This window comes from Vulpes lagopus, chromosome 7, assembly GCF_018345385.1.
Source record: "Vulpes lagopus strain Blue_001 chromosome 7, ASM1834538v1, whole genome shotgun sequence".
Lineage (NCBI taxonomy): Eukaryota > Metazoa > Chordata > Mammalia > Carnivora > Canidae > Vulpes > Vulpes lagopus.
Window position 1 is genome coordinate 52172577 of NC_054830.1, and position 12526 is coordinate 52185102.

The window sequence follows — 12526 nt, forward strand, 5'->3', positions numbered from 1 at the left end:
GGTCCCCCCCGCCTCAGGTTTGGGGTGCAACCTGAGGTCCCCACCAGGAACATGTTCATGTATATGAGTCTTACATAGGACTTCAGTAGGTTCACAGATTCTGTGAGGACCATCTGTGGATCCCACTTGCAAACCTGGGAGCATTGTGTGGTTCTTAACTTTTAATTGGTCTCCCCAGAGATAATTTTATTAAAGTCTAAGTAATGGAATGAGCCTTCTAGAAAGGAACCAGTCAAATCTCAGCTCTGCCTTTCAGTGGTTACGTGACCTTGGGCAATTGTCCTTTTGAGCTTCAATTTTCCTATCTAAAATTGGGTTGCTGATAATAATTACATCATTGTGTGGATAAAGGAGAACTCAAAAAGCACTTGACATGTGATGGAGTTTCCCCTCTCTTCCCAGGAGTGACTCAAACCCACCAGATTGGCAAGAGACCAAGAAGACACAGTGTCAATTTATTTATACTCAGAGCTAAGTCTGGGCTGAGAATGAAATGCGTTTGTGGAAGTTAGGCCCATCCAATAACACGCAGGCATTGTTTGTGCACAGAAAGTGGGAGAGCTGAGAGGACCTTCACCAAGGGTCTTCTGTGTGCCGGAGGGGCTTTTCTGTCATCACAGAGCTGCATTACCTTCATCCTACCTTCTGAAGAACCGAGGCTAGAACTGGACAGTCACCCTTGGGAGGTGTGGACCCAGCTCGGGCCGCAGTGGGGCACCGATAGATGGTTCTGCATTGCACACGTGCGCCGCCTTTAAGGCACCACCTCCTCAGGTGGCTTACAGTTTTCAGGGTTTTTAAATTGTCAGTGAGACTCTGGTTTTGGTATCAAGTTTTAGCAATTGCTTGGTCTCTTTCATTGGCCTTGGCTGAAGGACAGGATGGCTAAGGCCTCCTTGGTTTAGAGTCAGACACAGGTTTGCATCCCAACTCCCACTTACTAGCTGTGGTATCTTAACCTGTTTCCTCATCTAGAAAATGGAGTTAATGTTATCAGCATACATATACAATGGAATACCGTTCAGCTACAAAAAGGAAGTAAGTGCTGGCACATGCAGCATGGGTGAATCCCGGCTACATGCCAAGCAAAAGAAGCCAGACATAAAATGCCACATATTGTTTGATTCCAGGCATATATCCAGAATAGGTAAATCCATAGAGAACACAGATTGGTGGGTACCAGGAGCAGGGGGAAGGAAGACTCGGAAGCAACTGCTGAGTGGGTACAGAGTCTCCTTTAGGGGTAATGTTTCAGAGTGGTGGTGGTTGCACAATTCTGAATATACTAAATGCCCCTGAATATTTTGCTTTAAGATGGGTTTATGTAGTAAGAATCTCACCTCGATGGAAACAAAAGTAAAAAAATAATAATGGTGCCCAGAGTTTTGCTGGAGGATTAAGTGGCTTGGCCCTTACTGGATGCTTATTAGCACAGTGCCTGGCTTGTGATGGACTTTTCAGTCCTTTCCAGCTATTCTGATTCATCTCAGGGGGGCAAGAGGAAGCACTCATGTCATGGTATGCCCACCATACCGGGCAGCCCAGGTGGCTCAGCAGTTTAGTGCCGCCTTCAGCCCAGGGTGTGATCCTGGAGACCCAGGATCGAGTTCCGCATCAGGCTCCCTGCGTGGAGCCTGCTTCTCCCTCTGCCTATCTCTCTGCTTCTTTCTCTTCTCTGTGTTTCTCATGAATAAATAAATAAAGTCTTTTTAAAAAATCACCATTCCTACTCTCATCTGTTTAAATAGTTATTTGTACAATTGATTATTTTATGTTGATTCTCTGAGCTTCATAGAGGCTGATGTTTTCTCTCGTTCCCAAACAGGAGAAATAGTGACATCTGTGCCTCTACTGTACTAAATTCTCCTATAAGGAGATTCAGTTCTAGAAAGTAATCAATTCATAATGTTACATCTGACAGGGATTAAACCAACAAGAATGGGAAATGGCTTTAAGCAGGTTTACCAGGGTGGGACTGGTTAGGCTTTGCTTTATTTTTGAGCATAGTCTACAAGTCTGAAAAATCATTGTTATTTGTGGAATAAAATTTTTATTTTGGTTGGGGGGGGTTTTTTGCCCTTATTATTAAAGTATTTTCGCTTTAAGTTACTATTTACTTGAATGTGATTTTTAACTTAGTTTTCCCCTTCTCATAGAGTACTTGGGTTAAAAAGAAATGAGGTATCTTTTCCCTACTACCCCCCTCCCATTTATGATTTTACCAACTGAATTCAGAATTTTTAAAAATCTGATTACATGAATGTTAGCTTCCTTAAAACTAACTATAGTCCATTTCTAAAATGGAGAGATATTTAAACCCCTCAATTTGGGGCACCTGGGTAGCTCAGTCTGTTAGGCGTCCAACTCTTGATTTTGGCTCAGGTTGTGATCTCATGGGTTGTGGGATCTAGCCCCTTGTGGGGCTCTGCACTCAACAGGGAGTCTCCTTGAGTTTCTCTCCCTATGCCCATCCCCCACTTGTGCTATCACTGTGTGTCTCTCTAAAATACATCTTTAAAAATAAAAAACCCCTCAGTTTTATTTTAAATCTTTGCTTATATATAAGCTGAAAAAAACTTAGTCTTTCTGCCATTTTATGAGATACAGAGATGCCTTAGGAATACATATGAAAAAGCACACTTGTAAAACTGTTAAACTAAGTATATATATATATATGTATATTTAAAACTAAGTATATTTTATTTCAAAGTAATTCACTAAAAGAATAATTCACTATTTTTTTAGGTGAAAAGTTGCAAGGATTTAAGATTTTATTTTTTATTTTATTTTTTTTTTTTTTACAGATTTTATTTATTCATGAGAGATACACACACACACACACACACACACACACACACACACACAGGTAGAGACACAGGCAGAGGGAGAAGCAGGCTCCATGCAGCGAGCCCAATGCGGGACCAGATCCCGGGTCTCCAGAATCATGTCCTGGATGGAAGGTGGCACTAAACTGCTGAGCCACCTGGGCTGCCCGGATTTAAGATTTTAGAATCTTTACATTTTCAGAAATAATATTACACAGGTAGATATTCTTATTCCTAACTTATTTATTTTTTTAAGATTTATTTATTGAGCACCTGGGTGGCTCAGCTCATTGAGTGTCTGCCTTGGGCTCAGGTCATGATCCCAGGATCCTGGGATGGAGTCCTGTGTTGGGCTCCCTGCTTAGCAGAGAGCCTGCTTCTCCCTCTCCCTCTGCTGCTCCCCCTACTTGTGCACTCTCTCTCTCTCTCACTGTCAAATAAATAAAATCCTTCTTAAAAATTTTATTTTAGAAGTGGGGGGTGGTGGTGAGAGAGAAGCAAACCCCCTGCTGAGCACAGAGCTCAACATGGGGCTCAATCCCACGACCCTGAGATGATGAACCACAATCAGGAGTTGGATGCTTAACTGACAGCAACCCCATTGCCCCTCTTCTAACTTTAAAGTGGCACATTCTGATAAAGTAGAAAAAGTAGAATCAGAAAAACCTGAGTCCAAATTTCAAGTCCTCACTAGGGAAACAGTGGTGACCTGGGGAGCCCTGCCTCTGAATCTTAGTTTGCTCACCTGTGGAATGGGGATAAATACTACCTGCTGAGTGTGTTTTGCAAACGAAATGACCCATGAAAGTCTGGCACACAGCAGGTATACTTTTTTTTCTTTCAGAGAAACCAAAAGTGTAAGCACTGCCATAATTGTTTTCTCTAGGAAACGCAAAGCCAACGTTTATGCCCTGGTTGGTGACACAGTGGAGGAAAGGGAGGTGACAGAAAAATAGTTTGAGGTGAAGTAGTGAAGACCGCCCTGGAGATGGGGAGAGTTGAGGTAGTAAAGTACCTCCTGTGCAAAGGGAGCCAGATAGGCCATTGCGTGTGTGTGTGTGTGTGTGTGTGTGTGTGTGTGTTTAAGTAATGTTTACGGGTTTTTCCTGGTGGTAACAGTATTTCATGCATGCTCTAAAGGCTTTGGGAAGATGCTTTGGGTGGATCATTATAGACTTTCAAAGTGTCAACATTGAGGCAAACTTTATGACCTTGCAGTGCAAAGGAGCCCAGCAGGCTGTCATTGCGTGAGTGTTGGTAAGGACTAGACTCCTGCCCAGGGCTACACCAGAAGATGAGCTGAAGAGGCGCGTTCTGGGGATTGCAGGGAGAACCCTTCTACCTCACAAGCTGGTGCCAATGCTGAATCTCCTCATCCTTCAGTTAGCATTTAGCTGGTATGATGAAAGAAACTTAATGGGAGGCTGCTAGGGTCATAATTCTGCAAAACTGAGCAACATTGCCATCTATTGGTGTTATTTCAGTGTGGGATAGAGTTTGTAGGGTGGTACTGTGAATTTTAGGAGAGGGAAATCTGTAGCATCCTGATGTGAAAGAAGAAATAGCCTGAATACTGCTGTTGTCACCCCCAGCCTGTCTTAGGGGCTGGGGACCATCAAAGGTTTGTTTGAAAATCAAGGGGTATAACCCTGAGAAAGCATGAAATTGACGTTTCTGACATTAACCAGTCTTATTTTATCTGAGTTTTATGACATTATTTCCTTTCCATATTTGAATGGCAATGCAAGCAAAATCTTTATTTTCTCCTTTATCTTCTCTGATGATGGCAAATCGGTGACCCACTTGCAGCACATCCCAGGTACCATTGGTTGCTTTCAGGTTGCCAGGTGGCCCAGGGGTTAAGAGCAGGGCCTCTGCTGTCAAACCTAGGTCTGATCTCTGATGTTCCCACTGTGTGACTTTGGGCAAGTCATTTCCTCAGTTTCCCTTTTCTTCTGTAAAATGGGCACATTGCTAGTACCTACCTCACAAGGGGGTCTTAAGGATTAAAAGGGAAGAAAGATTAAGAAGTGTATTCAAGTGTGGAATCCTTGATGATACTCATTAAATGCAGCTGCTCTGATTATCAATAATGGGGTAAACAATTAGGTTGAGATGAGCACTGGATGTTATACTATATATATGTTGGCAAATTGAATTTAAATAAAATTTTTTAAACTAGACAGGAAAAGCAGAGTCCTAAAATAGTGTGTTAAGAGAATAGGGACAAATTGGAATATTTCCCAAACTCAGCACTTTTTCATCTTTACCCTGTGATATCTTTATGATTTTTTGAACACCACAGAATAGTAGTCATGATTCTGTTTAGAGTGGTATCATAGACTGGGTGGGAAGTTTCATTTTTCTTTAAAGTACCTGAACTTACAGATGCAAATATATTAGATGCCATGTATCTTTTTTTCCACTGAAGTTACCAAGTGCTGAAATGTTACCCAAATGTCTCTTTGGAAACAGGCTTTAAGAGTCTGGCAAGTCTTCTAAATGTCTTTTATGAATGAATGAATGAATGAATTATTGGTTCCTTGAAGATGGATTCGGTTTTTGAAATTAGACCTCATTTATGTGGTGCCATAGCTGGGGAGTAAGATTAGGTATGCTAGTATATCACATTTGGGCAAAAACAAAGTGAATTCTGGAGGCAGTTTCCAGAGAGGAATGATGAAATGTTTTGCTCTTTAGCTATTTAAAGCTCAGTGATCATTTGGATATACAAATTCTGATGTGGTTGTCAACAGCCACCTCATTTCTTTATAATTACTCATCCCAGTTGTCCCCTTCCTCCCCCTGAAGATATTAAAGAAAGAAGTCGACCTTTCATTGTGTTCTTACTGAATTCTGCATTTAAAGTAGCCAGAGGGGCAAGATGATGGAAGAGTAGGGTCCCCAAATCACCTGTCCCCACCAAATTACCTAGATAACCTTCAAATTATCCTGAAAATCTACGAATTTGGCCTGAGATTTAAAGAGAGACCAGCTGGAATGCTACAGTGAGAAGAGTTCGCGCTTCTATCCAGGTAGGAAGACGGGGAAAAAGAAATAAAGAAACCAAAGGCCTCCAAGGGGGAGGGGCCCCGCGAGGAGCCGGGCTGAGGCCGGGGCGAGTGTCCCCAGGACAGGAGAGCCCCGTCCCGGAGAAGCAGGAGCTGCACCAACCTTCCCGGGCGGAAAGGGGCCAGCAGGGAGTTAGAGCAGGACCCAGGAGGGCGGGGATGCCCTCGGGCTCCCGGGGACACTAACAGGCACCTGCGCCCCGGGAGAGTGCGCGGAGCTCCCTAAGGGCTGCAACGCGCACGGCGGGACCCGGAGCAGCTCGGAGGGGCTCGGGCGGGCGGCGGCTCCGCGGAGGGGGCTGCGGGCGGGAGCGCGAATCCAACAGCTCAGGCTCCGGAGCACAGGGCGCCGGGACACAGCCCAGGATCCGGCCTCCCCCCGCTCCCGGGACAGGCAAGGCTGGGAGGGCCCAGGACAGCGAGGACGCTCCTGCCCGGGGCTGAGCAGATCAGCGGCCCCGCCCCGGAGCCTCCAGGCCCTGCAGACGGAGAGCCCTGGAGTTACTGCGGGAGCTGACTCCAGGGCTGCAGAGCTGGCCCCGCCACTGCGGTTGTTCCTCCTGGGTCCTCACGGGGTAAACACCCCCCACTGAGCCCTGCACCAGGCAGGGGGCAGAGCAGCTCCCCCAAGTGCTAACACCTGAAAATCAGCACAGCAGGCCCCTCCCCCAGAAGACCAGCTGGACGGACCAGTTCCAGGGGAAGTCAAGGGACTTAAAGTATACAGAATCAGAAGATACATCCCCGAGGGTTTTTTTGTTTGTTTTGTTTTGTTTTGTTTGATTTTTGATTTGTTTGCTTCCCCCCACCCCTTTTTTTCTTTCTTTTTCTTCTTTTTTTCTTTTTTTCTTCCTTTTTTCTTTTTTCTTTTTCTCTTTCCTTTCCTTCTTTCACTCCTCTCTTTTTCTCCTTTTCCCAGTACAACTTGTTTTTGGCCACTCTGCACTGAGCAAAATGACTAGAAGGAAAACCTCACCTCAAAAGAAAGAATCAGAAACAGTCCTCTCTCCCACAGAGTTACAAAATCTGGATTACAATTCAATGTCAGAAAGCCAATTCAGAAGCACTATTATACAGCTACTGGTGGCTCTAGAAAAAAGCATAAAGGACTCAAGAGACTTCATGACTGCGGAATTTAGATCCAATCAGGCAGAAATTAAAAATCAATTGAATGAGATGCAATCCAAACTAGAAGTCCTAACGACGAGGGTTAACGAGGTGGAAAAACGAGTGAGTGACATAGAAGACAAGTTGATGGCAAAGAGGGAAACTGAGGAAAAAAGAGAAAAAATACCATGAAGATAGATTAAGGGAAATAAACGACAGCTTGAGGAAGAAAAACCTACGTTTAATTGGGGTTCCTGAGGGCCCCGAAAGGGACAGAGGGCCAGAATATGTATTTGAACAAATCCTAGCTGAAAACTTTCCTAATCTGGAAAGGGAAACAGGCATTCATATCCAGGAAATAGAGAGATTCCCCCCTCTAAAATCAATAAAAACCATTCAACACCTCGACATTTAATAGTTAAGCTTGCAAATTCCAAAGATAAAGAGAAGATCCTTAAAGCAGCAAGAGACAAGAAATCCCTGACTTTTATGCGGAGGAGTATTAGGGTAACAGCAGACCTCTCCACAGAGACCTGGCAGGCCAGAAAGGGCTGGCAGGATATATTCAGGGTCCTAAATTAGAAGAACATGCAACCAAGAATACTTTATCCAGCAAGGCTCTCATTCAAAATGGAAGGAGAGATAAAGAGCTTCCAAGACAAGCAGGAACTGAAAGACTATGTGACCTCCAAACCAGCTATGCAAGAAATTTTAAGGGGGACTCTTAAAATTCCCCTTTAAGGAGAAGTTCAGTGGAACAATCCACAAAAACAAGGACTGAATAGATATGATGACACTAAACTCATATCTTTCAATAGTAACTCTGAACGTGAACGGGCTTAATGACCCCATCAAAAGGTGCAGGGTTTCAGACTGGATAAAAAAGCAGGACCCATCTATTTGCTGTCTACAAGAGACTAATTTTAGACAGGACACCTACAGCCTGAAAATAAAAGGTTGGAGAACCATTTACCATTCACATGGTCCTCAAAAGAAAGCAGGGGTAGCCATCCTTATATCAGATAAATTAAAATTTACCCCGAAGACTGTAGTGAGAGATGAAGAGGGACACTATATCATACTTAAAGGATCTATCCAACAAGAGGACTTAACAATCCTCAATATATATGCCCCGAATGTGGGAGCTGCCAAATATATCAATCAATTAATAACCAAAGTGAAGAAATACTTAGGTATTAATACACTTATACTTGGTGACTTCAATCTAGCTCTTTCTACCCTGGATAGGTCTTCTAAGCACAACATCTTCAAAGAAACGAGAGCTTTAAATGATACACTGGACCAGATGGATTTCACAGATATCTACAGAAGTTTACACCCAAACTCAACTGAATATACATTCTTCTCAAGTGCACATGGAACTTTCTCCAGAATAGACCACATACTGGGTCACAAATCGGGTCTGAACCGATACCAAAAGATTGGGATCATCCCCTGCATATTCTCAGACCATAATGCCTTGAAATTAGAACTAAATCACAACAAGAAGTTTGGAAGGACCTCAAACACGTGGAGGTTAAGGACCATCCTGCTAAAAGATGAAAGGGTCAACCAGGAAATTAAGGAAGAATTAAAAAGATTCATGGAAACTAATGAGAATGAAGATACAACCGTTCAAAATCTTTGGGATGCAGCAAAAGCAGTCCTGAGGGTAGAAATACATCGCAATACAAGCATCCATTCAAAAACTGGAAAGAACTCAAATACAAAAGCTAACCTTACACATAAAGGAGCTAGAGAAAAAACAGCAAATAGATCCTACACCCAGCAGAAGAAGAGAGTTAATAAAGATTCGAGCAGAACTCAACGAAATCAAGACCAGAAGAACTATGGAACAGATCAACAGAACCAGGAGTTGGTTCTTTGAAAGAATTAATAAGATAGATAAACCATTAGCCAACCTTATTAAAAAGAAGAGAGAGAAGACTCAAATTAATAAAATCATGAATGAGAAAGGAGAGATCACTACCAACACCAAGGAAATACAAACGATTTAAAAAACATATTATGAACAGCTATACGCCAATAAATTAGGCAATCTAGAAGAAATTGACGCATTCCTGGAAAGCCACAAACTACCAAAACTGGAACAGGAAGAAATAGAAAACCTGAACAGGCCAATAACCAGGGAGGAAATTGAAGCAGTCATCAAAAAGCTCCCAAGACACAAAAGTCCAGGGCCAGATGGCTTCCCAGGGGAATTCTATCAAACGTTTAAAGAAGAAACCATACCTATTCTACTAAAGCTGTTTGGAAAGATAGAAAGAGATGGAGTACTTCCAAATTCGTTCTATGAGGCCAGCATCACCTTAATTCCAAAACCAAAGACCCCACCAAAAAGGAGAATTACAGACCAATATCCCTGATGAACATGGATGCAAAAATTCTCAACAAGATACTAGCCAATAGGATCCACCAGTACACTGAGAAAATTATTCGCCATGACCAAGTAGGATTTATCCCCAGGACACAAGGCTGGTTCAACACTCGTAAAACCATCAATGTGATTCATCATATCAGCAAGAGAAAAACCAAGAACCATATGATCCTCTCATTAGATGCAGAGAAAGCATTTGACAAAATACAGCATCCATTCCTGATCAAAACTCTTCAGAGTGTAGGGATAGAGGGAACATTCCTCAACATCTTAAAAGCCATCTACGAAAAGCCCACAGCAAATATCATTCTCAATGGGGAAGCACTGGGAGCCTTTCCCCTAAGATCAGGAACAAGACAGGGATGTCCACTCTCACCACTGCTATTCAACATAGTTCTGGAAGTCCTCGCCTCAGCAATCAGACAACAAAAAGACATTAAAGGCATTCAAATTGGCAAAGAAGAAGTCAAACTCTCCCTCTTTGCCGATGACGTGATACTCTACATAGAAAACCCAAAGCCTCCACCCCAAGATTGCTAGAACTCATACAGCAATTTGGTAGTGTGGCAGGATACAAAATGCCCAGCAATCAATGGCATTTCTATACACTAACAATGAGACTGAAGAAAGAGAAATTAAGGAGTCGATCCCATTTACAATTGCACCCAAAAGCATAAGATACCTAGGAATAAACCTAACCAAAGAGGTAAAGGATCTATACCCTAAAAACTATAGAACACTTCTAAAAGAAACTGAGGAAGACACAAAGAGATGGAAAAATATTCCATGCTCATGGATTGGCAGAATTAATATTGTGAAAATGTCAATGTTACCCAGGGCAATTTACACGTTTAATGCAATCCCTATCAAAATACCATGGACTTTCTTCAGAGAGTTAGAACAAATCATTTTAAGATTTGTGTGGAATCAGAAAAGACCCTGAATAGCCAGGGGAATTTTAAAAAAGAAAACCATAGCTGGGGGCATCACAATGCCAGATTTCAGGTTGTACTACAAAGCTGTGGTCATCAGGACAGTGTGGCACTGGCACAAAAACAGACACACAGATCAATGGAACAGAACAGAGAACCCAGAAGTGGACCCTGAACTTTATGGTCAACTAATATTCAACAAAGAAGGAAAGACTATCCACTGGAAAAAGGACAGTCTCTTCAGTAAATGGTGCTGGGAAAATTGGACATCCACATGCAGAAGAATGAAACTAGACCACACTCTTTCACCATACACAAAGATAAACTCAAAATGGATGAAAGATCTAAATGTGAGACAAGAGTCCATCAAAATCCTAGAGGAGAACACAGGCAACACCCTTTTTGAACTCAGCCACAGTAACTTCTTGCAAGATACATCCACGAAGGCAAAAGAAACAAAAGCAAAAATGAACTATTGGGACTTCATCAGGATAAGAAGCTTTTGCACAGCAAATGATACAGTCACAAAACTAAAAGACAACCTACAGAATGGGAGAAGATATTTGCAAACGACGTATCAGATAAAGGGCTAGTGTCCAAGATCTATAAAGAACTTATTAAACTCAACACCAAAGAAACAAACAATCCAATCATGAAATGGGCAAAAGACATGAAGAGAAATCTCACAGAGGAAGACATAGACATGGCCAACATGCACATGAGAAAATGCTCTGCATCACTTGCCATCAGGGAAATACAAATCAAAACCACAATGAGATACCACCTCACACCAGTGAGAATGGGGAAAATGATGCGGAGAAAAGGGAACCCTCTTACACTGTTGGTGGGAATGTGAACTGGTGCAGCCACTCTGGAAAACTGTGTGGAGGTTCCTCAAAGAGTTAAAAATAGACCTGCCCTACGACCCAGCAATTGCACTGCTGGGGATTTACCCCAAAGATACAGATGCAATGAAACGCCGGGACACCTGCACCCCGATGTTTCTAGCAGCAATGTCCACAATAGCCAAATTGTGGAAGGAGCCTCGGTGTCCATCGAAAGATGAATGGATAAAGAAGATGTGGTTTATGTATACAATGGAATATTACTCAGCCATTAGAAACGACAAATACCCACCATTTGCTTCAACGTGGATGGAACTGGAGGGTATTATGCTGAGTGAAGTAAGTCAGTCAGAGAAAGACAAACATTATATGTTCTCATTCATTTGGGGAATATAAACAATAGTGAAAGGGAATATAAGGGAAGGGAGAAGAAATGTTGGGAAATATCAGAAAGGGAGACAGAACGTGAAGACTCCTAACTCTGGGAAACGAACTAGGGGTGGTGGAAGGGGAGGAGGGCGGGGGGTGGGGTGAATGGGTGACGGGCACTGAGGGGGGCACTTGACGGGATGAGCACTGGGTGTTATTCTGTATGTTGGTAAATTGAACACCAATAAGAATACTTTGTTTCATAAAAAAAATTAAAAAATAATAAAGTAGCCAGGGCAGGGGCGCAGGCTGGCTCAGTCAGAAGAGCATGCACCTCTTGATCTCAGAGTTATGAGTTTGAGCCCCGTGCTGGCTGTAGAGATTAAATAAATAGTTTAAAAAATAAACAAATACAGTAGGCAGGGGATGTACTTAGCCTTGGTCAACTCAACACCCCAGGCTCCTCAAGTCAGGTCAGGTAAAATGAGATGGAAGCAGATTAACTTAAGGAATTGCCATCCACTTTGCATATAGGCTCAGAAAGGCTAATAAGGAAGTGGAGCCCATTTCCTAACTTAGATTCTGAAACTTTCTTTCTTTCTTTCTTTCTTCTTTCTTTCTTTCTTTCTTCTTTCTTTTTCTTTCCCTTCCTCCCTCCCTCCCTCCCTTCTTTTCTTTTTTCCTTCTTTCACTATTACTGTCAAAAGGTTACAATGTGCCTTTTATTTTTTTATTTTTTTAGATATTTATTTGAAAGAGAGCATACAAGATGGGGGCAGGGGAAGAGGCAGAGGCAGAGGGAGAAGCCAGCTCCTCACTGACCAGGGAGCCTGATGTGGGGCTAGAGCCCAGGACCCTGAGAGCATGACCCGAGCCCAAGGCAGACACTTAACCGAATGAGCCACTCAGGCACCCTTGAGACACAATTTGTGAATTCCCCTGATTGTTTTTTTTTTTTTAATTTTTATTTATTTATGAT